This window comes from Narcine bancroftii, chromosome 10 (genome assembly GCF_036971445.1).
Source record: "Narcine bancroftii isolate sNarBan1 chromosome 10, sNarBan1.hap1, whole genome shotgun sequence".
NCBI classification, from domain to species: Eukaryota; Metazoa; Chordata; class Chondrichthyes; order Torpediniformes; family Narcinidae; genus Narcine; species Narcine bancroftii.
In genome coordinates, this window is record NC_091478.1 from 43,956,762 (window position 1) to 43,983,778 (window position 27,017).

General features: G+C 44.8%; 1 protein-coding gene and 1 long non-coding RNA gene across 18 annotated transcripts in view; one reads left to right on the plus strand and one right to left on the minus strand.

Annotated features, from left to right (window-relative positions):
* The window catches only part of LOC138744504 (catenin alpha-3-like), a 1,801,283-nt gene that overhangs the window by 827,391 nt on the left and 946,875 nt on the right, over positions 1–27,017 (minus strand). The gene's annotated exons all lie outside the window — the stretch shown is intronic.
* The window catches only part of LOC138744510 (uncharacterized), an 87,295-nt gene continuing 66,004 nt past the window's right edge, over positions 5,727–27,017 (plus strand). For both annotated transcript variants that reach the window (XR_011345588.1, XR_011345587.1), the window contains exon 1: positions 5,727–5,864. This is a non-coding gene — a long non-coding RNA (uncharacterized lncRNA). The remainder of the gene's footprint in view (positions 5,865–27,017) is intronic.

Consider the following 27,017-nt stretch of genomic DNA (forward strand, 5'->3'; position numbering starts at 1 on the left):
CATAAGCTCAAGAGAAACTGGGCTAAACACAGCAATAAAGCCATTAATATGCATGCTGCACCACTGTATCCACCAAATAGTGTACATGCTGGCTCTGGTATGGAAACTAAATTATGCTGAGACAGATTGAATGCAGGAAGTGTCTCTATTGAAATTAGTTAAGACCCATGCTGTCGTTAAACAAATTGAATTGTTCCCATGCTGAGTCATGTGTAGAAGATGGATAACTTGAGGGCTGACTTCAGTTTTAACAACCAGCCTCTACAGGTGCTAAATCACTGCAGAAACTAAATACATCACAAGATGAGTCATCAGATTGATTGGTTATTGCGCTTTACCCCACTGCATCAACGAGTTAGTACTGAGCCTGAGTCGCTACAGAAACAATCGTATTCGCGCTCACCCCAAGGTACGGAAACAACCTATTGCTTCCATGAGCGAGCATTGATCTTTTCATGGGTATGGTCCACTTTATAAATCAGAACCAAAATATGTCTGGAACATCAAGTAGGGATCCCCTGCTGGGATCTTTAACTGCAGGCTTTAGACGTGCACAGCAGCAGGCCAGATAACGAATGAGATGGAAAACAGGAATGCAATTGTGGAATGACACCACCATAATAACCTCGACCACCTTCTACCTGATTCCTTCAGCTCTGATTTGAATGTATTATCTATGTCATCACTTTGTTGTGCATTCATGCAAAGGCTCATTTTTTTTAACCATCTGTAATTTCCAATGAATAGCCAGATGATGGGGGGATAAAACATATTTATCTAAACTGGCTGACCCTGAACGGACCATCGCTGATTAACGAGCTCATTCATTGGGTCAAAGTGAACCGATTCCTGGATGTCAAAAGAGCACATTCCAGAGGTATCCCTGCTCCCAGGAATATCTGTGGAAGGAAACGGCTCCAGAACACAAAAATAATTGGCAATAGGTAAATCTCGCCATTGAGGAAAATGAGCTAGCACAGGAGGGGGAAAAATTGTCAGGGCAAACTAGATATGCAATGGTGTTGAATGTTTTCAATTATTTTACATGCTTTTTACAATTATTTAAAAAAGAAATTAGGGATATTCTTGATAAAATAACTAATATAAAAGTAGGGAATGTTGAACTACATTTTTAAATTAAAAATTAACATTCAATACTAAAAAAAACCCAACCTGATAGAAACACTGTAGCTTGAACTTGGGGCCGAATATTTTTAATGCAGGTTAAAACTATTTCACCACTGTGAAATAGTAATTGTGCTCATTCATAAGTTGGAAATAAATACCATCTGAGTTGACATTCCAATCATCTTCAAACCTCCACTTACTTCACCGCTAGCTGAGCTTCAGCCAATATCATGAGACAATCTCTGTGGCATTGCCCGCCTCTACACCTGCCTCAGCTCCTCCTGAAACTCTCATTCACATCTCATTCACCTCTGCAATTAACTGTTCCATTGCATTCTTGACCATCCTCGGTGTAGGTGGAGCCATTCCAAACAAGGATGCCCACTCCTTTCACTTAGAATGTTCCTTGATTTATGAATGGGTCAAAGCAGATTCAGTGTCGAGAAGGGGGAGGGCGGTTGGCCTTAGCGGTCAGCGCTACGCTGTTACAGCGCTAGTGACCGGGACCAGGGTTCTGATCCCGCGCTGTCTGTAAGGCGTATCTCCCCCGTGTCTGTGTGGGTTCACCCAGGGGCTCTGGTTTCCTTCCACCATTCAAAACGTATTGAGGGTGCAGTTTAATTGGGTGTAAATTGGGCGACACGGACTCGTGGGCCAAAATTGCCTGTTCCCGTGCTGTATGTCTAAATTTAAATTTATAAAATAGATTCTGGGAAAACATTTCACTAAGCTAAATTCTGCAAATCAAAATACTGATAAAATGTACTGTGGGTATTCTGGTACTCCCAAGGGTGTGTTATTCATTATGTTGTAAAATAAAGTGCTAAATCAAGGAATCATATCCTAAATGTCAATGGCAAAATCGCAAAAATATCTTGAATCATACAAACATAAATCAAGGAATTGCCTTGGGATATTTGATAAGCTGAAGGCAATATATAAATGGGTGTGAAAATAGGGGACACAACCAGAAACATTGACGGACCAATTCTAAGAGGACTCACTAGAATCTCATTGTTTGCTTATGCACAGTACCATGTTTGAAGCAACAAATAATTTTTCCTTTATTTCCCCCTGTGCTGCACAGTTTTAAATTTGTAATCAAACAATTCACGTAATTAAAGTCCACAATTTTATTCAAGGTTATTTGTATACAGTTTTGTTTGACCATGTAGAAATTACAGCACATTTTTTACATAGTGCCCTGAAATTTTTGGGACGTAGCAATGGAAAGTATATTAAAGTAGTCATGTTTAGTACATTGTTGCATCTCCCTTGCTTGCAATGACTGCTTCAAGTCTGTGATTCACCAGGTGCTGACTAACTTCCCTGGTGATGATCTGCCAGGTCCCTACTGCAGCCATTTTAAGCTCCTGCTTTTTTCGGGGGCTTGTCCCCTTATGTTTTTTCTTCAGCATATGGAAGGTATGCTCACTTGAATTTAGATCGGGTGACCGATTTAGCCATTCAAGAATTCTCCAGTTTTAGGCTTTGAAAAACTCCTATGTTTCGCATCATTGTCTTGTAGAATGAAGCACCGTCCAATATGTTTGGAGCCAATTGTTCAAATTTGAGCAGATGTTTCCATACATCTCAAAATTCATTTTGCTACTGCCATCAGTAGCTACATCATCAATAAAGATAAATGCACCAGTATACATGACCAATAGCCCCAGGGAATAATACCCCACGCCCTCATTTCACAGATGCTTTGGATCAGGGGTAGGAAACTTCCGGCCCGTGGGCCGCATCTGGCCCACGATCTAAATTTATCTGGCCCGAAACCCAATGCATTTGCCCGATCTCCCTCAGCCGCTCTAACATATACTGTTTACCGCATCGGTGACCTCAGGGACTGTGCGCATGGATTAAACGTCCCTCAGCAAAGGAAAGAATTTGTGGCTATATAAATGCCACCCATTCCTATGGGGTCATGAACTGGGCAGCGAAATGACTGTGTTCACATGGAATGTTCAGTGAAGTCTCTCCACATTGTTATAACCAGGAATCAATCATCAATCATAACCCTGGAAAAATAACTCACCCTGGCACTTCCGGGAGGAACACACTTCGCCGTCAAGACGGGCCTAAGACAAGCTGTGTATTAGTGGCCAACTATCCCACTCTTGGTCCCAGGCCACTCGCCCACCGGTGAATGTGGAGCTGGGCAACCAACAGAGCGAACCTTTCAGAGCGACCCCTCCCCTCCCCTCCCCTGAGCTGCCACCACCCACATCCCTCTCCCCACTCCCTGAGCTGCTTTCTTTCCCCGCTTCCCTGAGCTCCCCCCCTCCCTGCTCCCCGATCGGCATCCCCTCTCCCCTGATCCGCTCGAAAGGCACAAAGCCAGAAGTCTGTGTGTGTGATGCTGCGATGTTCCTTCATCTGACTCCGGCTGCAAGCAAAATTCAAAGTAAATCTCATTCACTCAGAAATGGGATTTACCTCACACACTCATAGTTCAAAACACACCTTAGAGTACAGAGAAATTAAATAAAAGCGGAATATCTGGATCAAAGGGAGAAGAATGTACAATAGCTTATGTGGAGAAATATTCACGATGCTGTATTCAACAAATTTATTGATGTCCGTAGTTTTGCAACAAAAATACTAGTACATTTATATTTAAAACTCCTGAATGATTTGAAGAATTATTTAAAAGCAACCAAGTATAAATGACAGTTTGAAGCTCTCCAAACACCTCTCCGAAATGTTTATATCCAACAAGGGATGATTTTATCACTTCTGCTAAATAGTTCATTCTACAGCTGGTAAGATTAATCGCTCAACTCCTTGGGATGACATCTTGCTATTGGCATCAACAACCATGTCACCCAATATCAAAATGCTTTCAAACAACAAACAAGTGTCCCCTGGTTGAGCTGTTGTCTGTTTTGTGGTTAGTTGGTTTGTTTTCATTGAGACTAATTTTTCTCCTTTTGCATTTAATTTTTTTTTTTATTGTATCATTTTAATGACTAACTTGTGATTTTTGCTGCATTTCCAGATTTGAAGATTTCTTCACTGACCTGAAATGCACCATCGTAGTATTTTGGAAGGAATACGGTTGATCTTGTAGCTTGAACTTTTTCTGTGGATTTTTTTTGATAAATTATCGTCAGTTACGTTCATACATTGTACATCACATACTTTAAGCAAAGACAATCAAAAACTTATAATACATAATGTCTGTGTTTTAGTATTTATTTCACTTATGGTAGCATCAGTGTGGTCCAATGTTCAACCATTGATACACCATCCGGCCCACGCATGGTCAAAGATTGGCTGCCCCTGCTTTGGATTTGGGCAATTTCTTTACATCGCCACGATTTTTTCTTGCCATTCGTCTGATACAGATTAATCTTGGCCTCATCTGTCCTTGAGACCTTTTTCCAGAATTCTGCAGGCTCTTTTAAATACTTCTTAACAAATTGTAATCTGACCACCCTGTTTCTGTGGCTAACTGGTGGTTTGCATCTTGCAGTGTAGCCTCTGTATTTCTGTTCATAAAGTCTTCTGCCAACAGGAGTCATCGACATCTCCATTCTTGCCTCCTGAAGAGTGTTCCTCATCTGTTGGACAGGCATTTGGAGATTTTTTTCTCCCTCAATATGATGTGAATACCGTTATCTGCAGTGGAGGTCTTCCGTGGCCTATCAGTCTCTTTGCAATTACTGAGCTCAGCAGTACACTCTTATTGATGTTCCAAATGGTTGAGTTTAGTAATCATAAGGTTTGGGTGATGTCTCTTACTGATTTATTCTTGTTTTTCAGCCTTATAATGGCTTCCTTGACTTTAATTGTCACAACTCTGAACCTCATGTGGAAAAATGGCAACTACGGACTCAAAAGCTGAGAATAAAGCCTAGCTCTCTTATACCTGCACCAATGAAGCAGTTAGACATACCTGAGTACTCACAAACACCTGTGAAGCCAAATATCCCAAACATTATGGTGCCCTGAAATGAGCAGACAATGTACAAAAAGTGCCATAATTTTGACACGGTCAAACCAAAATATATACAAATAACCATGAATAAAATTTGGAATGTACACTTTAATTACACGTGAATTGTTTGATTATAAATTTTAAAGTGTGCAGCACAGGGGTAAATAAATGAAAAAAGTGTCTTTGTTCCAAACATTATGGCGGGAATTGTGTGTGTGTGTGTGTGTGTGTGTGTGTGTGTGTGTGTGTGTGTGTGTGTGTGTGTGTGTGTGTGTGTGTGTGTGTGTGCGTGCGTGCGTGCGTGCGTGCGTGCGTGCGTGCGTGCGTGCGTGCGTGCGTGCGTGCGTGCGTGCGTGCGTGCGTGTGTGTGTGCGCGCGCATGAGTGTAAATTAAACTGCCTTTGCCTGGGTCTGACCCATGTCCTTTTGTTTGCCTTCATAAGTATAAATCAACTGGGTAAACCCAAATGTCCCTAACATTATGGAGGGCCCTGTAAATTGATGCCATTGTTGAGTTGCTGTGGAAGCCAGAGCCACCTTTGGCTTGGCAGCAAATGGTGGCTTGGACTTCCATTGTGACTCAACAACAGCAAGGTTACAAGAGATTTGTTGTACCCTTGGAAACCCACTTTGTGAATTGAATAATGGCTGAAGCCTTTTAATTTCTGTACTGAATGACTGGATAAATTAGTTGCCACTTTTGCTGACTCACCATCATTAGTCCTGTTGACACCATAAACGAGATTGGACCGACTGAGTTAAGTGCTTGGAAAAGATGGATCCCAGGGTAAGTTCAATATAAACTGGATACGGCCCCTGCTAAATTCCTGCATCTGCCACACAGCTGTTTCTGCTTTATAAAAATGGTTATTCTGTATTGGTTCTGGTTTATTAACCAGACTGTCAGGAGACTGAGCTTTTGTTTAAGGATCTCTGACTTGAAAACCTGCAAAAGATGTTCAGTTCTAGTTGTATAAACTGGATATCCATCAGTTGGATAGATTTCCAGCTTGAGTCAAGACGTAAAATTCTGCAGATGCTTGAATCTGGAGAAAAACAAATACACCACCGGAAGAACTCAGCAGGGCAGGCAGCAGGATGTAGATGCAAAAGGGAATTGTGTGTGTGTGTGTGTGTGTGTGTGTGTGTGTGTGATCGGGAACATTGAGATCGGGAACCTGCATCAAGGCTGAGAGTGCTGAGGGAGGATAACCAGTTTGATGGGGTGAAGGGGGTGGGGGGGAGGGGGATGGTGTTGAGACAGAATGTTGGGAAGTGACAGCTAGAACCGGAAGGAGAGACCGAGGTAGCACGCACCTCTCTGCGTTGATGGGGCAAGGTGCAGTGGGTCAGAAGTTCAAGTACCTGGGACTACTATCTTCCGGAGTCAGCACATCGAGGCCACCATGAAGAAGGCACTCCAGCAGGTCTACTTTCTTTGATGTCTGAGGAGATTTGGAATGTCATCTATGCTGTCTGGCTGTGTCACATCCTGGTTTGGGAATTCAAGTGACCAGGAATGCAGGAGGCTGCAGAAGGTATCAAATATAACCAGGCTGTGGCACCCCATCCACTGAATGCATATATAGAATGTGAGGCACCGCCTTAAGAAGACAGCCATCACCATAAAGGACCCCATCACCTGGCCACAACCTCTTCTCACTGCTACCTTCAGCAGAAAGCACAGAAGATCACTCCCTTTAGGTTCAAGAAAAGTTCCTTTCCCATATCTATCAGACTTTTGAAACTCTCCTTGTCGCACTGATCATGGACAACTCCGACACACAAGAGGACTGTCTGCACTGTAATAATTTATTTTTTACTCGATGATAACTGTAGATATTTATTATCTGTCTTTTGCACTTATTATCTCTTTCCCCATTTAATTTAATAGATAATTTTGTAGTTTTTTTTTCCATGAGGTACCAATTTGGCTGCAGCAAATAAGAATGTTGGTGCATATGTACAGTGGAAATGACAATAAAACATTGCCCAATGATTAGATGAGGGAGGGGGACGATACACAAATGGAGGTGGGAGGGGGTGTCAGAAGCTGCTGGGGTTAGGTGGAAATGGATCAGCAGAGAAAAAAACATATAGGCAGATGGAACCGGGTGGGGGAGGGAGAAGGGTCGATTCAGAGACGTGTCGGTGATAAATGTGGATGTACAAGTTAAAAATCTGAGCAGCACCTTGAATCTCAACATGGATCAGATCAAGGAAATGGTTGTGGACTTCAGGAGGACAAAGGACCACTTCAATAGAGAGAATGGGGAGCAAAATGTTCCTTGTCGTCCATTTAAAAGGATGACCTATCCTGGGCCCACAGCACCTCCTTAGTCAGGAAGGTGCAACAGTGCCAACCCTTCTTAAGGAAGCTGAGAAGGGCAAGGCTACCAACCACCTTCCTAATAACATTCTACAGGAGCACAACAGAGAGCGCCCTGGCTGGCTGCACCACAGTGTGGTTTAGTAATTGCAAAGCATCGGACCGGAGGTCAGTGCAGACGGCGATTAAGACTGCTGAGAACATCCACAGGGAGAGGTGCTTAATGAGGGCTTAGAGAATTATTGAAGTCCCTGACCATCCATCCCTGAGACACTACCTGCAGGGAAGAGGTGCAGGAGAATAAAAACTCAGAGTGCCAGGCTGGGAAATAGCTTCTTCCCACAGGCAGTGAGACTGTTGAACAATTCTAGAAACCCATAAATTATTTTTATATATATTTATTTTGGATCACTATGTATATATTTTGTTTGTGTGTGGAGCGTACTGTGTGAGGGCACTATTGTCCAGAGGTTCACTGTTTCATTGGGCTGTATATGTACTTGAACTTACTTTCGAGCTGTGTTGAGGCACGATGTAAAGCTGACCAGGTTGAGTTGTATGAGTTGAGGTGCAACATGAACACGTTAGTAGTCGTGTGAAGGCCAGTCTCTAAACTATATAGAAGAGGAACTAGGCTATATTGCTTCTGTATCACTGCCTTCCTGCTTTTTGCTTATACCTTGGAAAAGGGCTCAGGCCGAAACGTCAGTAATACATCTTGATCTCCTGTGGACGCTGAGAGACTAGTTGAGTTCTTCCAGCATTTTTACTGTGTGTTTTTACTACAATCACAGTGTCTGCAGATTTTCATGTTTCACTTCGGTTCTTGATGAGCCAGCTGTAAACTGCACTGACACCAGTTTCTAAACAGCATGGAAGCAATGCTGGAGTACTTCGTAACTGGATTGCACCCTTGTGTTTAAACAATTCTTCACAGATATTTTGTCTCGATATTTTGTTACATTGAGTTACTATATAAACTAAATGTGACCCATAATGTTTCACAGTGTCTTTGAGGTAGTAGGCCTGAAACCACTTAACAATATTTGTGTGTAAAGTAGCCTTGTGCAGTTTGTAAGCTGTCTGAGGATTGTGGCATTGCACAGTGTGGTGCTGGAAACAGGATTGTTATCCACTCTCTCTGCAACACTGTAGCTTCAGAAACAACAACGTCACATTCAGATTCATTGTTAGAGAACATACGTGATATCACATACAACTTTTTTCCCGCGGGCGCAGCAGAGTTACCACTAATTGGTAGCGCAAAAAATAAACTGTACACAGTGTAAAACATGTAAATAAAGAACTGTAAACAGATAACAAATGTAAACAAACTGACTGCAATACAGAGAGAACAAAATCAATAAAGTGCACAAGCAAGTGTCCTTAAATGAGTCCCTGATTGAGTTTGCCATCGAGGAGTCTAATGGTAGAGGGGTAGCAGCTGTTCCTGAACCTGGTGGTCTTGTGGAACCTACACCTCTTTCCTGATGGCAGCAGTGAGAACAGGGTGGGTCTTTGATGATTACTGCTGTCCTCCAACAGCAGCGTTCCCTGTAGATGTACTCAATAGTGGGGAGGGTTTTGCTTGTGACGTCCTGGGCTGTGTCCACTACCTTTTGGAGGGCTTTATGGTCAGGGGTATTGGTGTTCCCCTACCAGACCATGATGCAGCCGGTCAGCACACTTTCCACCACTCCTCTGTAGAAATTTGCCAAGGTTTCTGATGTCGTATCAAACCTCCTGAGGAAGTGGAGGTGCTGACATGCCATTAGTGAGTTGGGTCCAGGAAAGATCCTTCGAGATAGTAAGTGTGAAGTTCTGCTTCAGTTTCATTCAGCTGGAGAACTGAAACCTGCAGCCAGCCTAATGAAGGCACAAGCACACACACAGTTCCTGCTGGCAACGGAAGGCTACTTGAAACTTCCATGTGGCTGCACCAGTTATTCTGGAGGGCAGCAGGTAATTTCTTCAACCGTCTGCTTCAGTTTCATTCAGCTGGAGAACTGAAACCTGCAGCCAGCCTAATGAAGGCACAAGCACACACACAGTTCCTGCTGGCAACGGAAGGCTACTTGAAACTTCCATGTGGCTGCACCAGTTATTCTGGAGGGCAGCAGGTAATTTCTTCAACCGTCTGGTGAAGCAGATCACTGTGAGGGCATTAATGTTAAAGGGGCCAAGCGGACATTCCAGGGCAACCAAAAGTCAACGTCGATATTGGTGGAGGGTTCTCTTCTGGACCCAGTATCCTCTGGGTCATCAAAAATATTTTGACCTCACAAAACTGGGCAAGGTGGGGCAACACTACCTAAGACTTCACTTTAATCAGAGCTCTTGCCTTCACCATTCAAAAAAAAAATTAGACATAAAGCCTGGTAAGAGGCCATTTCAGCCTATGAGTTGTGTCGCCCAATTTACACCCCATTAACCTACACCCCTGGTATGTTTTGAATGGTGGGAGTAAACCGGGCCCCCCAGCAAAAACCCACGCAGACACGGGGAGAATGTACAAACTGCTTACAGACATTGCAGGATTTAAACCTGGGTCACGATCGCTGGTGCTGTAAAGGCATTGCACTAAACACCACGTCAAACATGGCACCCATCATTGATGCCCTGCTGATAGCTCTCCTCATTGCACACTAATACCTTCATTCACACAGACAAACTGCTCCCATTTCCAATCTTCCCTCTCACTCCCTTATTCTCATGCCGTTATCACTGAGCACTGCAACATGAGAACAGGCACTTCTGCACACAATGTTCACGGCGAACATGATGCCCAGATACACAAATCCTTTGCTGCTTTCACGACACATACCCTCTATTTCCTGCATATCCACGTGTCTATCGTGAAGCCTCTTTTATGCTAAAAACATCTCTGTTTCCACCACTGCCGCCAGCAGCCCATTCCCGGCACTCTCCATACTGTGAAAAAAGCTGGCCCCACGCGTCTCCCCTGAACTTACCCCCGACTTTTGTCTGCAATCCTGGTGCCTTACATGACTCTCTCGCTCTTTCTCCTTGCACTGAGTTACAGGGGGAAGGTTAAGCAGGTTAGGCCGTCATTCCCTTCAGCATTGGAGAATGAGGTGAGATTCAATATACAAAATGATGAGAGCAACAGCCATGAATGCTCAGACATGAAGAATGCCCAGTGAGGTTGGCCATCAGACCACCATCATTCCAAGCATTGTTCATCTTCCTCAATCTACTTGGTTAAATGATGAGTGAAGGCAAGCAGGTTTGTTTTTCCACTGAGGTTGAGTGAGAAAAGAACCAGAGGTCATGGGTTAAGGGTAAAAGGTGAGATGTTTGAAGGCAATATTAAGGGGAACTCCTTTATACAGAGAGAGGTGAGAGTGTGGAATGAGCTGCCAACGGAAGTGGTGGATGAGGGCTCAATTTTGACGTTAAAGAAAAATTTGAATAGGTATGTGGATGGGAGGTGTCTGAAGGGCTATGGTCTGGGTGCGGGTCAAGTGGACTAGTAAAAATAATAGTTAGGCATGGATTGGATGGTCTGAAGGGCCTGTTACTATGTTGCAATATTCTATGGTTCGAACTGAAATCACAGGCTCCGTGTCATGCACACGGCACTAACAGTTGTAACAGAGGTGGCAGTGGCAAATGCATCAATCCAGGGCACATAGCAGTGTATAAACGGCAGGGACTGGGGTCAACTGCTTGATACAGTGCACAAAACTTAGGGCGAGGACAGTTTTCAGAGGATAGAACAGTCCGCAACATGTTGAGGGGCTCAGGAGCTGGTGGGTCGGGGGGGGGGGGGCAGGCGACCATCCTATTGTTCAGTTCGTAGCAACAGCCATGAATACTCAGACATGAAGAATGCCCAGTGAGGTTGGCCATCAGACCACCATCATTCCAAGCATTGTTCATCTTCCTCAATCTACTTGGTTAAATGACGTCAGTCCCTCACATAAATTGGAATGGGATAACTTCCAGTTCTCGTTAACTTGCAGAAAGTGACATAGAAGATCCAGAGTGTGACAGATTTGCCCTTCGTTTGCTCAAAGAAAAAATTAATGTGTTGCCAAAAGAGCGTTTCATGGGAATTTGGTTTGCTCATGTGTAGTCCCTTCCCCAGATTTGGGTCAATGCTAGGCTGTCTAATTTAAATTTCACTATGGGACAAATGGAGATTTTTTTTTAAAATTGACATTTCCTCCCTTTCTATTCTGTCTTCACTTTGTTTCACAAGCAGATTTCATTTATTATTTTTTAATTTAGAAATACAACAACTACATACTGCCCACTATACACCACTATTAACCTACACTCCAGTACATTTTTGAAGGGTGGGAGGAAACTGGAGCCCTCGGGGAAAACCCACACAGACACGGGGAAAATGTACAAACTCCTTACAGACAGCACGGGATTCGAACCCCAGTCCAATCCCGATCGCTGGCACTGCAAAGCTGTTGTGCTAACCGCTATGCCAACTATGCCGCCCTCTCAATTATCATCTCCTTTTGAGTGAACAAAGAGAAGCTGGAGAATCTCAGTGGGTCAGATAGCATCCATAGATAGAAATTGGATTGCGACTGATAAATGTCAAGATTTACCCAAGATACTGGCATGTGCAGATTTTGTGTTTCTTCATTCATCTCTTGTGACAACAAATACTTTAACTCATTGGAACTTATCACACACACACTCATTCAGTATGAAACTAATCTTTACACCCTGATAAGGCTCAAATCCATTTGAATTCATAGATACAGCATGGTACAGGCCCCTCATCTGAATACACTGGCACTCTGGCCTAGTGCCAGCTGCCTGCATTTAGTCCATATCCTTCCAGCCCTTCCAATCCATGAATCTGTCCAAATGTTTAGTGAACATCAAAATTGTGCCCATTTCTGCAGTTTCCTCTGGCAGCTCGTTCTAAATATGGACCACCCTCTGAGTGAAAAATTGAACTCTTGGGTCCTTTGAGATCTCCTCTCTCTCACCTTAAACATGTGCCATTTCATTTTAAGATCATCTACCCTGGGGAATAGACAGTGAGCATTCACTTCATCCACGTCCCTTGTGAATCACACTCTAGGTAATAAAGAACCAGCCTGGCAACACCTCTCAAAAACTTGTACCTTCTCATCCTGGCAATATCCTGGTGAATACCCTTTGTACCTCTTCATTGATGTCCTTTCTATTGGTTAGTGACCAGAGCTGCACACAGTACTCTAAATGTGGTATTAACTATGCCCATTCACTATGCCCCTTCACCCCCAAGTCTCTGTTCTACAACATTCTCCAGGTCCCGCCTACCCACCATGTAGTCCTACCCTGGTGTAACTGACAGAAGTGCATCGCCTCAGACTTGTCAAGAGTTAAATTCCATTTGTCGCTCCTTGGTCCACCTCAGTGTAGGAGTCATCTCCAAATTTATGGATCTCATGAACTATTTCATTACTGTAGACTACAAATGGTAGGTGGACCTGAGAGATTATAGCCTAGATCGTATAGATTAGCTTCTTTTATTTTTATAAAATGTCAGCAGGATGAAAAGGGTAAAAACAATATTTTTATGGGAAAATACTAGAATCTGTTTTCTTTTAGTAGCACAGCTGCAGAGCCAAGGCCATGCTGGATTTGAAACTTGTGCCAACGTTTTTCTGAAGTCTGCAAAGTACATGTGATTGCAGGTCATATGAACAAACTCTAAAACTGAGAAGCTGAAGTGTATAAAAAACCTTGTGCTCATCTGTGTATGGGCTTTCTCGCAGAGAAAGGTTACAACGGGTCTTCTCACGTAACTGAGCACCCATTTGGCGAAGTTAATAAAGTTGTGTTGTACTGGCATTAGTTGTCATATACTTCTTTATATTTGATTGAAGTTAACAGACCCAATACTGATCCCTAAGGCAAATCACTGCTCACAGGCCTCCAATCTGAATAACTTCCCTTAATGATGACCTTCTGACTCCTTCAGGAGGAATCTCTACATTTCGTTTTTGGTGTGTGAGGGAGGCAGGATTTAGTCAAGTCACCTTTATTTCTCATTCATACCATGCCCGCTTGGTAAAGATGAGAAAAATAGTGTTTCTCCAGGACAACAGAGCATATTTACATAAATATAAGTTAGAAAAGATTAAACACATTGAAATATTAAAATATTACGACGTATACAGTAAACGTCCATAGTACACTTTCCACATATATTCTGGGAATTCAGGAACCTGATGGTTTGAGGGGGAAAAAAAATGTTGCCCAATCTGGACCTAAGAGGTTGAGTTTTATGGTATCTCTTACCAGATGGCAGAAGGGAGAAAAGTTTACATGAGGGGTGTGTGAAGCCCTTCACAATCTTTATTGCCTTTCACCCGCATCAAGTGTTGTAGATGTCCTTTGTGGTAGGAAGAGAGCCCCAATTATCTTTTCCACTGACTTCACTATCCTCTTCCGGTCTGAGGAGGTACCGCTTCCAAAACAGGCGATGATGCAGTTGTACAGGATACTCTCAATGCATCCTCTGTAGAATGTAGTGAGGATGGTGGGTGGGAGATGAACTTTCCTCAGCCTTTGCAGGAAGTAGAGGCACTGCTGGGCTTTCTTGGCTATGGATCTGATGTTAAAGGACCAGGCGAGATTCTCTGTCAAGTGCACACCAAGAAACTTAATACTCCTGACAAACACAATGGTGGAGCTTCAATGTTCAGCGGAGCATTGTCTCCCCCGGGACAACAATCTCATTTGTTTATTAACGCTCAGATACAGGTTACTGGCTCTGCCCCAGTCTGTTAGCGACTGCAACTCATCTCTATACGCTGACTCCTCATTCTTATTGATCAGACCCACTACGGTCGTGTAATCAACAAACTTGATGATGTGGTTTGAGCTGTGTTTAGTTGCACAGCCATGGATCAGCAGAGTGAACAGCAATGGGCTCAGCACGAAGCCCTGGGGGGTCACCGTGCTCAGTGTAATGGTCTTGCAAGTGCTGTTACCGATCTGGACTGCCTGAGGTCTCCCCAACAAGAAGTCAAGAATCCATTTGCAGAGGGAGGGGTTTAGACCCAGCAGCTCAACTTCCTTATCAGGTACTGAGGTATGATTGTGTTGAATGCCGAGATGAAGTCTATAAACAGCATTCGAACATACGGGTCCTTGTTTTCCAGGTGGGTGAGGGCTAAATGGAGGGCAAGTCAAGATCAGTGGCATCTGCTTAAATAGAAATGGCAATCTGATACACCTTGTGAGTTGCCTGCAAACTCTGAATCGCCTTGCATTGGCCTTCTGCACACTGTGTCTGGAGAGGATAAAGCTAGCTTCAAATAAGTAAATGCATGCACAAAAATATAATTGCCCGGAAAACATTTCTAATCACAGAAAACTCAGCACGGTATTTGAGCTGCTGTGATAGTTTCCCACCACTGAACTAAGCATTAGAAGTTAATCTTCCCATTGTCACATTTATTTTTGATGATCCTGTTCTAGTTCTTCTTACATTCACAAGTAAAATATAATCTCAGTTAGATCCTATTGCCTTGTAATGCTCTTATCATTAGTATTGTTTCAGTGCTTGTTCAGATCCATCACTCCTTTTCTTGGTTTCAATGTTAATTGAGTCAAAGGGAAGGGAAATGGGTTCTTCTGCCCACCTTGTCCAACCTGACCCAGTTGCCCATGAGCTAGTCCCATTTGCCCTGTGTTTAACCCTCTCCTATCTGTGTACCCTTTCATATGTCTCTTAAACATCATCATTGTATTCTGCCACCTCATTCCAAACACTCGCCACCCTCATTGGGAAAATGTAGAGAGTGTCCACTCTCAAAGCCCAAAGCCCTCTTGTTTACTACACTGGGGAATAATCCATGACAATTTATCTGATTTATCACCCTCACGATTTTATCTAGTTCTATAAAGTCCCCCCACCCCCACCTATTATGGTTCAGGGAAAAAAGTCTGTCCAGCCTCTCCTTATAACTCAAGCCCTCCAACAACCTTATGATTTTTTTTCTACCCTTTCCATTTTATTAATATCCTCCTTGTAGCAAGGCAATCAGAACTGTACACAGTATTCCAAACAGGCACCAACATCTTGTACAGATGTAGAAACAGAGAACCATGGAACATTACAGCTCAGAAAACAGGCCCTTCAGCCTTTCTAGTCTGCGCCAAACTATTATTCTGCCAAGTCCCACTGATCTGCATCCATTCCATAATCCCTCCAATACTCCTCCCACCCATTTACATTGCCAGGTTTTTCTTAAATGTTAAAATTGAGTCCTTGTCCACCATTTCACCTGGTAGCTCATTCCACATTCTCACCACTCTCTGCATGAAGAAATTCTCCCTAATGTATCCCCTAAACTTCATCCCTTTCACCTTTAACCTATGTCTTCTGGTTTTTATCTCACCTAACCTCAGTGGGAAAAAAGCCTGACTACATTTACTCTATCTATACCCCTCATGATTTTTGCATCTGATATTCCAACTCCTGATGTCAATGCCCTGACTAACGAGGCAGGTGTATCAGATACCATGCAACTGGCGGAGCGACTGCCTCACACATCCGGTTCATTTCTGACCTCCCTTGAACAACAGATCATGGAACATTACAGCACAGTGTATGCTTTTCAGCTCATGATGTAAACCTACTCTACAACAATCTACCTTTATTTCCCTACATCAATGTAGTGATTAATGTAGTGAACAAAAGTCTTTTAAATGCCACTATGCACTCGCCTCCACCACCAACCCCGGGAATGCATTCTATGTGTGCACCACTGTCTGAGTAAGATACTTACCTCTGATATTTCCCCGAAACATCTCCACCCACCTTAAACAGATGACCTCTTGTTCCCCCAGAAAAGTGTTGTCTACTGGCTGCCCACCCTATCTAAGCCCCTCATAGCCTCGAATAAGCCATGTCTCATCCTTCATCGCATCAAAGGGAAGGCATGGTGTGGTGAACTGCTGTATTCCCGACTACCTGGCTCCGCCCTGTCCTGTAACTGAACCTGTGGCTCCCCCCTCTTTGACCTTGTACCCTCTAACACCCTGACCCTTCCCAAGAATGTACAGGTCACGGCACAGGATGAGGTCCTTGCTCATTGTGAATGAAAGCCTGTAAATAAGTGACTTGGTCCCAGCCTCTCGAGTTATTTTCTGTGCATCACATGGTTAACGTAGTGGTTAGTACAATGCTGTTACAGCGCTAGTGGCAGGTGTTCAAATCTTGCACTATCTGAAAGGAGCTTATATATTCTCTCCATAGTTGTGCGAGTTTTCTCCAGGTGCTCCGGTTTCCATCCACCATTCAAAACATACCGGGGGTTGGAGGTCAATTGGATGCAAATGGGGTCATGGGCCGAAAAGGCTGTTATTGTGCTGCATGTCTACATTTATAAATTCATAAAATGCCCTAGCTCAGTCAACCTTTTTTCGTAAGGCATGCTCTGCAACCCAAGCAACATCCTGGTAAATGTGGATTTCCTCCGGAACTCTGGTTTCCTCCCCGCTTCCCACAACATGTGAGCTAGTAGCTTAATTGGCTCCTGTGGATAATCCCTAGTGCAGTGGTTCTCAACCTTTCTCTTTCCAATCACACTTGAAGTAATCCCTATGCCATAGGTGCTCTGTGATTAGTAAGGGATTGCTTAAAGTGGTATATGGGTGGAAAGAAAAAGTTTTGAAAACCACTGTTTTAATTGTCCCTGATTGACTCGTTATTTGCACGGATTCAGAACTCCAAAGGAAATGGGCCAATTGTGACCACTGAAGTCACAGTGAACACAATAGAATAACCACACAAGGTGTTTTTTGAGTGAATCAAATGGATTTACTCTTCAGAACCCGCACAACCTTTTTAAAGCCCGAATCACGTGGCCGATATGCACTGATATCATCACACACTACTGTCACACAGCTCCCTTCCCTTCCCTTGCCTTCTGGGAGTTGTAGTGCCGCCATAATGCCGCTAACCAATGACAATTTTTCTCAAGCAAAATATTTCAGTAACAATTGGGTCTAGAGCAGTGATTTTCAACCTTCCCTTCCCACACACAGAACACCTTAAGCAATCCCTTACTAATCACAGAGCACCAATGGCATAGGGATTACTTAAAATGCTGTGAGTGGAAAGAAAAAGGTTGAGTCATATGTGAAAATGTCATATGCACACAGGCGTATATTCACAACATCTTCACCCCTTCCCCCAACAAAATAAATGCTTTGTGAAAATAACATATAGGCACCACTTAAACTAACTACAGTATGTGGTACCCATGGACTAATGGCGTGAATTACCATGACACTACAATGTATGTGTTAAGCAGTCAAGTCATTGTAAATAGTCCCTTAGATGTTCTGGAGGTCAGCTTCCCCATCTTGACCTTCTTGGCAAGGTAGGATCTGCAAGGAGACTTTGAAACTTCTCTAGACTCTTTGCCTTTTTGGGCAGTACTTCCTCCTCAGTTGGTTGTAAGGATGGTGAACTTTGTCTTTGGTGAACCCCATTTGGATGTCGTGTAGGGCTTCTCTGCTGAGCCAGACAGTGTCAGACTGCTCTGCCGAGTGGGACATAGTGTCGGACTACTGTGCTGAGAAATCAAGGGGGCATCATCTTCGGAAGATATTCCCGAAGCATTGTCAATGGAAGGAACCCGCAATGGACACTTGTCAAGGTTGTGAGCAGTGAGTGTGGCCATTGGATCATCCACGACTCTTAACTGTTCGAGGTGGCATTTCCATATCTATGCCCCACTAGTATGAAATAAGAACAGGGACTCAACTTTTTAAGAATCACACCTCTGATCTATGGCTTCCTATTGTCTCGCTAGTCCCATACATGTTCTTGTTCTCCTACTTCCACAGATCTGGTAGGTTTACTTGGGTTCTGAATGGATTCTACAACTGAACAGGTGCAAAGCCTTGCCAATTACATCCAAGACTTTGTTGGTGCCAGGTCCTGTTCATTGTTGACTTGCATTAGACTGCCAGAAGAAGGGTTTCACCTATATCTGGCCTGTGCATTGTATCACATTGAAAATGGCAGCACTGCCGAAGCCACTGTAGACCCGCAGGGATCGAGGAGCAGAGATACAGCGCTCCCACAGGGTCCAACCAGCCAGTCAACTGCCATCAGCTACGCACAGGCTAATGGGCCGACAGTAGTTTCGTTTAAAACCCCACGATAGCGAGGTCTTCACGCAAGATGGCAGCATCTCTGATCAGCAGCAAAATCACAAGGGTTGCGGACTCCAGGGCATCAATGAGCGGGGAGACCATCCCCCATACAAGAAGGAGAAGCAGAGGATGCGACCCACAGTGGGAGAGCAGTGAGCCGGCTCTGTGGCTGAAAGACCAATGCTTGCAGTGGGCTGTTGGCAACTTGAGGCTGTGGGCTGCTGTCGGGAGGCTCGGCCTGGGCTGCAACCTGCTGGAGACTAGCTCGAAACTGGCTGAAGGGGTTACCAGGTATCAGAACCAGGATGTGAAGGGGTGTCAGAGGTTCAAATCTGGATTCTGAGCAGCTCCGGGGGCTGTGGAACAGCTGGAGGCAAATCTATGAACACTCGGTGACTCTGGTGGGGGGGGGGGGGGCGGCTCTCTTTTGCTTCTCTTTCTCTGTCTCTCTTTCTGACTGTAAAACTGTAAGAGGCACTTAGGCAATTCCTGTCTGTCTTGCAGCAGGCAAAAAGAAATTTCATTTAATAGGACACTGATACTCTGTAAATAAATCGACTCTTGAATCTTGAGATGTGGATTGTTCTGTGCAAAGGCTGATGTCCAGGTGCATCGTGGAAAGTTTAGTCCTTACGTTTCGCCCAAACATCAATTCTGCTGGTGTTCATTTGGTAGTAGAGTGCTGTATGTTTCTATATGCTATTAGAAAATCTGCGAGTTTGTGATTCCAAGATACGTTTAGGGATTTCTTAGTTTTCATTACCTTTGTAAAAGTCTGCACGAAACGTTCCTCTTCCCCATTTGTGCTTGGGTGAAAAGGCACTGATAAGATGTGTTGTATATTGTTATTGCATAGGAGGAACACTTTAAAAGCATCAGATACAAACCGCGGCCCATTATCGGAGACTAGTTCTATAGGTCATCCAAACAATGCAAACATACTTTGTAGTCATTTGGTTTTTTGTTGTTGTTTTCATGTGTGGCACTGCTGGCCATTTAGAGTGTGCATTGACAACAAGAAGGACATTTTTCTCCCATAAAGGGACCAGTGTGAACCCTGTGCCATGGTCACGATGGCCATTTCAGTGGGTTAGCTTCAGCTTCAGGTACTTTGGGTTGCATCTCCTGACAAATGCAACGTCTTCCCACCATTTGTTCAATATCAATGTCCATTGATGACCACCAGACATGCATCTGTGCCAAAGCTTTCATCCGAACCATTCTTGGGTGGTTGTCGTGGAGCTCTGATAACATGGCTGTCTGCTATTTCATAAAGAATGATTGTCCTGGTCCCCCACAATCGCATCGTATATAATAGGGTTTCATTTCATGAGAGGTAGCTTCGGCCTTGGGCCATCCATTTAATGTGAAATATAGGACCTTTGACAGTGTAGCTTCTTTCTGTACCTCTTTACCGTAATTGGTAATTGTTCTTGATTAATAGCTGTAGCCTCCATCCATTTAATTATCTCGTCTTTCTGTTTGGTTTCAGGAAGATGTAAGCGAGATAGGGCATTAGCCTGGCTGTTTTGTGTTTCAAATTGTAATCACATGCGCCAAAGTGCCTGGCTGAATTCTGGTTGCAGCTAGCACTGGAATCACCTTTTTCTTTTAGGACCTAGAATCAAACTCAGTGGTTTGTTGTCTGGTCCTAAGGTAAACTTCCTACCGTATAAGTAGTGGTGGAATTGTTTGACACCAAATATTATGGCAAGCCCTTCTTTTTCCAGTTGTGCGTAGTTATGTTCACAAGCCGTCAGAGACTGGAAAGTATAAACCACAGGTTTTTCTTCTTTTACCATCACCTGTGACAACACCGCTCCTAACCCCACTGGCGACGCATCCAGTAGAGAGGTCATTTCCTTTACCGGGTCATAGTGGACAAGAACATTGTCGCTTGATGCTAGTAGTTCTTTCAAACGATTGACCGCGTTACCAGTCTCTTCGTTCCAGCACTGTTTCTGTTTTTTTCTCAATAATTGGTTCAGCGGGCTGCACAGTATTGACCTATTCGGAATGTACTTCTGATAATGGTTAACCAAACCCAGGAACGACTGCAATTCTGCTTGATTTGTTGGGTAGGGTGCTCTGCGGATGGGCTCGATACGAGTGGTAGAGGAACATAGGAACATAGGAAGTAGGAACAGGAGTAGGCCAAAAATGGCCCATCGAGCCTGCTCCGCCATTCAATACAATTATGGCTGATCTAATTTATGACCTAACTCCACCTACCTGCCTTCTCCCCATATCCCCTAATTCCTCTATCATGTAAACATTTATCTAACCGAATTTTAAATATGTTTAATGAAGCAGCCTCAACCACTTCCCTGGTTAGAGAATTCCAAACATTCACTACTCTCTGGGAAAAACTATTTTTCCTCATCTCTGTCCTAAATCTACTCCCCCGAATCTTGAGACTGTGTCCTCTCATTTTAGTTTCCCCGGCCAGCTCAAAAAACCTTCCTTCATCTATCCTATCCATACCCTTCATAATCCTATATTTTTCTATAAGATCTCCTCTCATTCTTCTGAACTCGAGTGAATACAATCCTAGACGATTTAATCTTTCATCATAAGTCAACCCCTTCATCCCAGGGATCAATCTAGTAAATCTCATCTGGACCGTCTCCAAAGCCAGTATATCCTTCCTCAAATATGGAGACCAGAACTGGACATAGTACTCCAGGTGTGGTCTCACCAGTACCTTATACAGTTGCAACATTACCTCCATACTCCTGAATTCAATTCCTCTAGCGATGAAGGCCAACATTCCATTTGCCTTCTTAATAACCTGCTGCACCTGCAACCTAACTTTTTGTGATTCATGCACAAGCACTCCCAAGTCCCTCTGCACAACAGCATGCTGTAGTTTTTCACCCTTTAAATAATATTCAGCTCTTTTATTTTTCTTGCCAAAATGGTTAACCTCACACTTACTAACATTGTACTCCATCTGCCAGACCTTTGCCCACTCATCCAGCTTAACTATATCCCTCTGCAGACTCTCCACATCCTCATTACAATTTGCTCTTCCATTCAATTTGGAGTCATCTGCAAACTTGGCTACACCACATTTGGTCCCCTCCTCCAAGTCATCAATATAAATGATGAACAGTTGTGGGCCTAACACCGTCCCCTGCGGCACACCACTTACCACTCTCTGCCAACCTGAAAAACTCCCATTTATCCCGACTCTCTGCCTCCTGTCAGGCAACCAATTTTCAATCCAGGCCAATATACTTTCCTGGACTCCACTTTGCTGTAACTTACTGAGAAGTCTCTTGTGTGGCACCTTATCAAATGCTTTCTGGAAATCCAAATATACAACATCAACCTGTTCCCCTCTATCCACCGCACCCATTATATCCTCAAAGAATCCTAACAAATTTGTCAAACAAGATCTTCCCTTTCTAAAACCATGCTGCGTCTGCCTGATTGAACCCTTACGTTCCAAAAGTTTCAGTATTTCATCTTTAATGACGGCTTCAAGCATTTTTCCAACGACAGACGTCAAGTTAATTGGCCGATAATTTCCAGTCTTCTGCCTACATCCCTTCTTAAAAAGTGGTGTGACATTTGTTGTCTTCCAGTCTGCTGGGACCTGCCCAGAATCCAAGGAATTTTGGTATATGACCACCAATGACCGTCAATTATAACTTCTGCCATTTCCTTCAGAACCCTTGGATGCATATCATCAGGACCAGGTGATTTGTCTGGCTTTAGTCCCATTAGTTTCTCCATCACTACTTCCTTTGTAACAACTATTTTATCAAGGCCCTCCACAACATTCACATCCTTAACTCCACACTTGGGCATGCTGGACGTGTCTTCCACCGTGAAGACTGACACAAAATATTTGTTCAGTGCTTCGGCCATTTCCTCATTTTTTCCTACCAGTTTTCCTTTCTCATCCTCCAACTCTGGCCACCCTCTTCCGTTTTATATATTTATAAAATTTTTTGCTTTCTGTTTTTATATTTTGTGCCAATTTACTTTCATAATCCTTTTTCCCATTTCTTATTACCCGCTTTGTAACCCCTTGTCGTCTCTTAAAGTTATCCCAATCTTCCAGATTCCCACTGCTCTTTGCAGCTTTGTACACCTGCGCCTTCAATTTTATACTCTCCTTTATTTCCTTTGTTAACCACGGTTGATTTTTCCCTCCCTTGCTGCCCTTTTTCCTGACCGGAATATATTTTTGTTGAGCATTACAAAATATTTATTTGAAAATCTTCCACTGTTCCTCAACTGTTTCATCAATCAGTCCACTCTGCCCAATTCCTCCCTCATCCTTTGGTAGTCACCCCTGTTTAAGCATAATATATTAGTTTTAGATCTAACTATTTCCCCTTCCATCTGAATGAGAAATTCAATCATACTATGATCGCTATTTCCCAGATGGTCTCTGACTATTACATTATTTACTCTACCTATCTCATTGCACAACACTAGATCCAGGAGAGCATTTTCTCTTGTTGGTTCCTTAACATGCTGCTCAAGAAAGCTATCGTCGATGCATTCTATGAAATCCTCTTCCAGACTCCCATGACCAACTTGATTTTCCCAATCTATGTGGAAGTTAAAGTCCCCCATGACTACTGCCGTATCATTATTACATGCCTCACTTATCTCTCTATTTATTTCCTGTGCCACTAAACTATTGTTATTTGGTGGGCGATAGATAATACCCACCAATAATTTTTTCCCTTTGTTATTCTTTATCTCTACCCAAATGGACTCAACATTATGCTCGTTAGATCTTATATCATCCCCCACTACTGCCTGGAGCTCATCTTTGATTAAGAATGCAACTCGACCTCCCTTACCATCCTGTCTATCTCTTTGCACCACCTGATACCCTTGAAAGTTTAATTCCCATTTTCTTTCTTTCTCTTTTTCTTTGGCTTGGCTTCGCGGACGAAGATTTATGGAGGGGGTAAAAAGTCCACGTCAGCTGCAGGCTCGTTTGTGGCTGACCAGTCCGATGCGGGACAGGCAGACACGATTGCAGCGGTTGCAAGGGAAAATTGGTTGGTTGGGGTTGGGTGTTGGGTTTTTCCTCCTTTGCCTTTTGTCAGTGAGGTGGGCTCTGCGGTCTTCTTCAAAGGAGGCTGCTGCCCGCCAAACTGTGAGGCGCCAAGATGCACGGTTTGAGGCGTTATCAGCCCACTGGCGGTGGTCAATGTGGCAGGCACCAAGAGATTTCTTTAGGCAGTCCTTGTACCTTTTCTTTGGTGCACCTCTGTCACGGTGGCCAGTGGAGAGCTCGCCATATAATACGATCTTGGGAAGGCGATGGTCCTCCATTCTGGAGACGTGACCCATCCAGCGCAGCTGGATCTTCAGCAGCGTGGACTCGATGCTGTCGACCTCTGCCATCTCGAGTACCTCGACGTTAGGGGTGTGAGCGCTCCAATGGATGTTGAGGATGGAGCGGAGACAACGCTGGTGGAAGCGTTCTAGGAGCCGTAGGTGGTGCCGGTAGAGGACCCATGATTCGGAGCCGAACAGGAGTGTGGGTATGACAACGGCTCTGTATACGCTTATCTTTGTGAGGTTTTTCAGTTGGTTGTTTTTCCAGACTCTTTTGTGTAGTCTTCCAAAGGCGCTATTTGCCTTGGCGAGTCTGTTGTCTATCTCATTGTCGATCCTTGCATCTGATGAAATGGTGCAGCCGAGATAGGTAAACTGGTTGACCGTTTTGAGTTTTGTGTGCCCGATGGAGATGTGGGGGGGCTGGTAGTCATGGTGGGGAGCTGGCTGATGGAGGACCTCAGTTTTCTTCAGGCTGACTTCCAGGCCAAACATTTTGGCAGTTTCCGCAAAGCAGGACGTCAAGCGCTGAAGAGCTGGCTCTGAATGGGCAACTAAAGCGGCATCATCTGCAAAGAGTAGTTCACGGACAAGTTTCTCTTGTGTCTTGGTGTGAGCTTGCAGGCGCCTCAGATTGAAGAGACTGCCATCCGTGCGGTACCGGATGTAAACAGCGTCTTCATTGTTGGGGTCTTTCATGGCTTGGTTCAGCATCATGCTGAAGAAGATTGAAAAGAGGGTTGGTGCGAGAACACAGCCTTGCTTCACGCCATTGTTAATGGAGAAGGGTTCAGAGAGCTCATTGCTGTATCTGACCCGACCTTGTTGGTTTTCGTGCAGTTGGATAATCATGTTGAGGAACTTTGGGGGACATCCGATGCGCTCTAGTATTTGCCAAAGCCCTTTCCTGCTCACGGTGTCGAAGGCTTTGGTGAGGTCAACAAAGGTGATGTAGAGTCCTTTGTTTTGTTCTCTACACTTTTCTTGGAGCTGTCTGAGGGCAAAGACCATGTCAGTGGTTCCTCTGTTAGCGCGAAAGCCGCACTGTGATTCTGGGAGAATATTCTCAGCGACACTAGGTATTATTCTATTTAGTAGAATCCTAGCGAAGATTTTGCCTGCAATGGAGAGCAACGTGATTCCCCTGTAGTTTGAGCAGTCTGATTTCTCGCCTTTGTTTTTGTACAGGGTGATGATGGTGGCATCACGAAGATCCTGAGGCAGTTTACCTTGGTCCCAACAAAGCTTGAAAAACTCATGCAGTTTGGCATGCAGAGTTTTGCCGCCAGCCTTCCAGACTTCTGGGGGGATTCCATCCATACCTGCTGCTTTGCCACTTTTCAGTTGTTCGATTGCCTTATATGTCTCATCCAGGGTGGGAACCTCATCCAGCTCTACCTGAGGGGCTGTTGAGGGAGCTGGAGCAGGGCGGAATCTTGGACTGAGCGGTTGGTACTGAAAAGAGATTGGAAGTGTTCTGACCATCGGTTGAGGATGGAGATCTTGTCGCTGAGGAGGACTTTGCCGTCTGAGCTGCGCAGCGGGCTTTGGACTTGGGGTGAGGGGCCGTACACAGCCTTTAGAGCCTCGTAGAAACCCCTGAAGTCGCCAATGTCCGCGCTGAGCTGTGTTCGTTTGGCGAGGCTAGTCCACCACTCATTTTGGATCTCCCGGAGTTTGCGCTGAAGATGGCTGCATGCGCGACGGAAGGCTTGTTTCTTCTCTGGACAGGACGGCTTTGTAAGGTGAGCCTGGTGGGCAGCTCGCTTCTTTGCCAGCAGCTCCTGGATTTCCTGGCTGTTTTCGTCAAACCAGTCCTTGTTTTTCCTGGAGGAGAAGCCCAGTACCTCTTCAGTGGATTGCAGTATGGTAGTCTTCAACTGATCCCAGAGGGTTTCAGGGGACGGGTCCGTGAGGCGGGTTGCAACGTCGAGCTTTGCTTTGAGGTTTGCCTGGAAGTTTCCTCTCGCTTCGTCTGACTGCAGTTTTCCAACATTGAACCTCTTTCTGGGGGCTTTATTGTTCCTGGGCTTTGGCTTGAAGTGAAGGTTGAGCTTGCTGCGAACCAGCCGGTGGTCAGTGTGGCATTCCGCGCTAGGCATGACCCTGGTGTGGAGCACATCTTGTTTGTCACTTTCTCGCACCAGGATGTAGTCCAGGAGGTGCCAGTGTTTGGATCGGGGATGCATCCAGGTGGTCTTAAGGCTGTCCCTCTGCTGAAAAAGGGTGTTTGTAATGACAAGCCACTGTTCTGCGCAGAGCTCCAACAGGAGGCGCCCATTGTCGTTGCACTTGCCGACGCCATGCTTGCCCAGGATTCCTGGCCAGGTTTCTGAGTCTTTGCCGACACGAGCGTTGAAGTCGCCCAGGATGACAACCTTGTCGGCTGTAGGGGTACGTTGGATGAGGTTGCCCAGGTCGGTGTAGAACTTGTTCTTTTCTGCTGGTTCCGCCTGGAGGGTTGGAGCATAGACACTGATGAGGGTGATGTGACGCTTGTTTTGAAGTGGGAGTCGCATGGACATGATTCGGTCCGAGAGGCCTGTCGGAAGGTTTTCGAGTTTGGAGGCAATGAAGCTCTTGACCATGAAGCCTACACCAGATAGGTGTCGTTCATCCGAAGGCTTGCCAGACCAGTAGAGTGTGTAGCCCGAGCCGCGTTCTTGGAAGCTGCCTACATCTGCCAGGCGGACTTCACTGAGAGCGGCTATGTCGATGTCAAGTCTGAGGAGTTCATGTGCAATGAGGGCAGACCGACGTTCAGGTCGATGGCTGTCAGTCTTATCTAGCATGGTTCTGATGTTCCAGCATGCTAGCTTGAGTTTGTGAGCATCTTTTGAGGGGGAGGACGTGGAGGGGGAGGACGTGGAGGGGGAGGACGTGGAGGGGGAGGACGTTGAGGGGGAGGACGTGGACCTGTCCTCGGGCCTGCGCAAAGGAGCTTTTAGGTGGAGTGCAGTGCGCGCAGTACTGGCCCCACCCTTTACACCCATGGTTCGTGTGCCGTGGCCAAGCAAGCTGGGACGTGGCAGCGAGGTCCTTGGGTCGTAGGTTTTATATCGGAGTGGCCTTCTCCTATGCAGGTTTCTTACCCGGGCTGGAGGGGCCTGCCTCCCCTCCTAGGTCGGTCCATACTGCCCG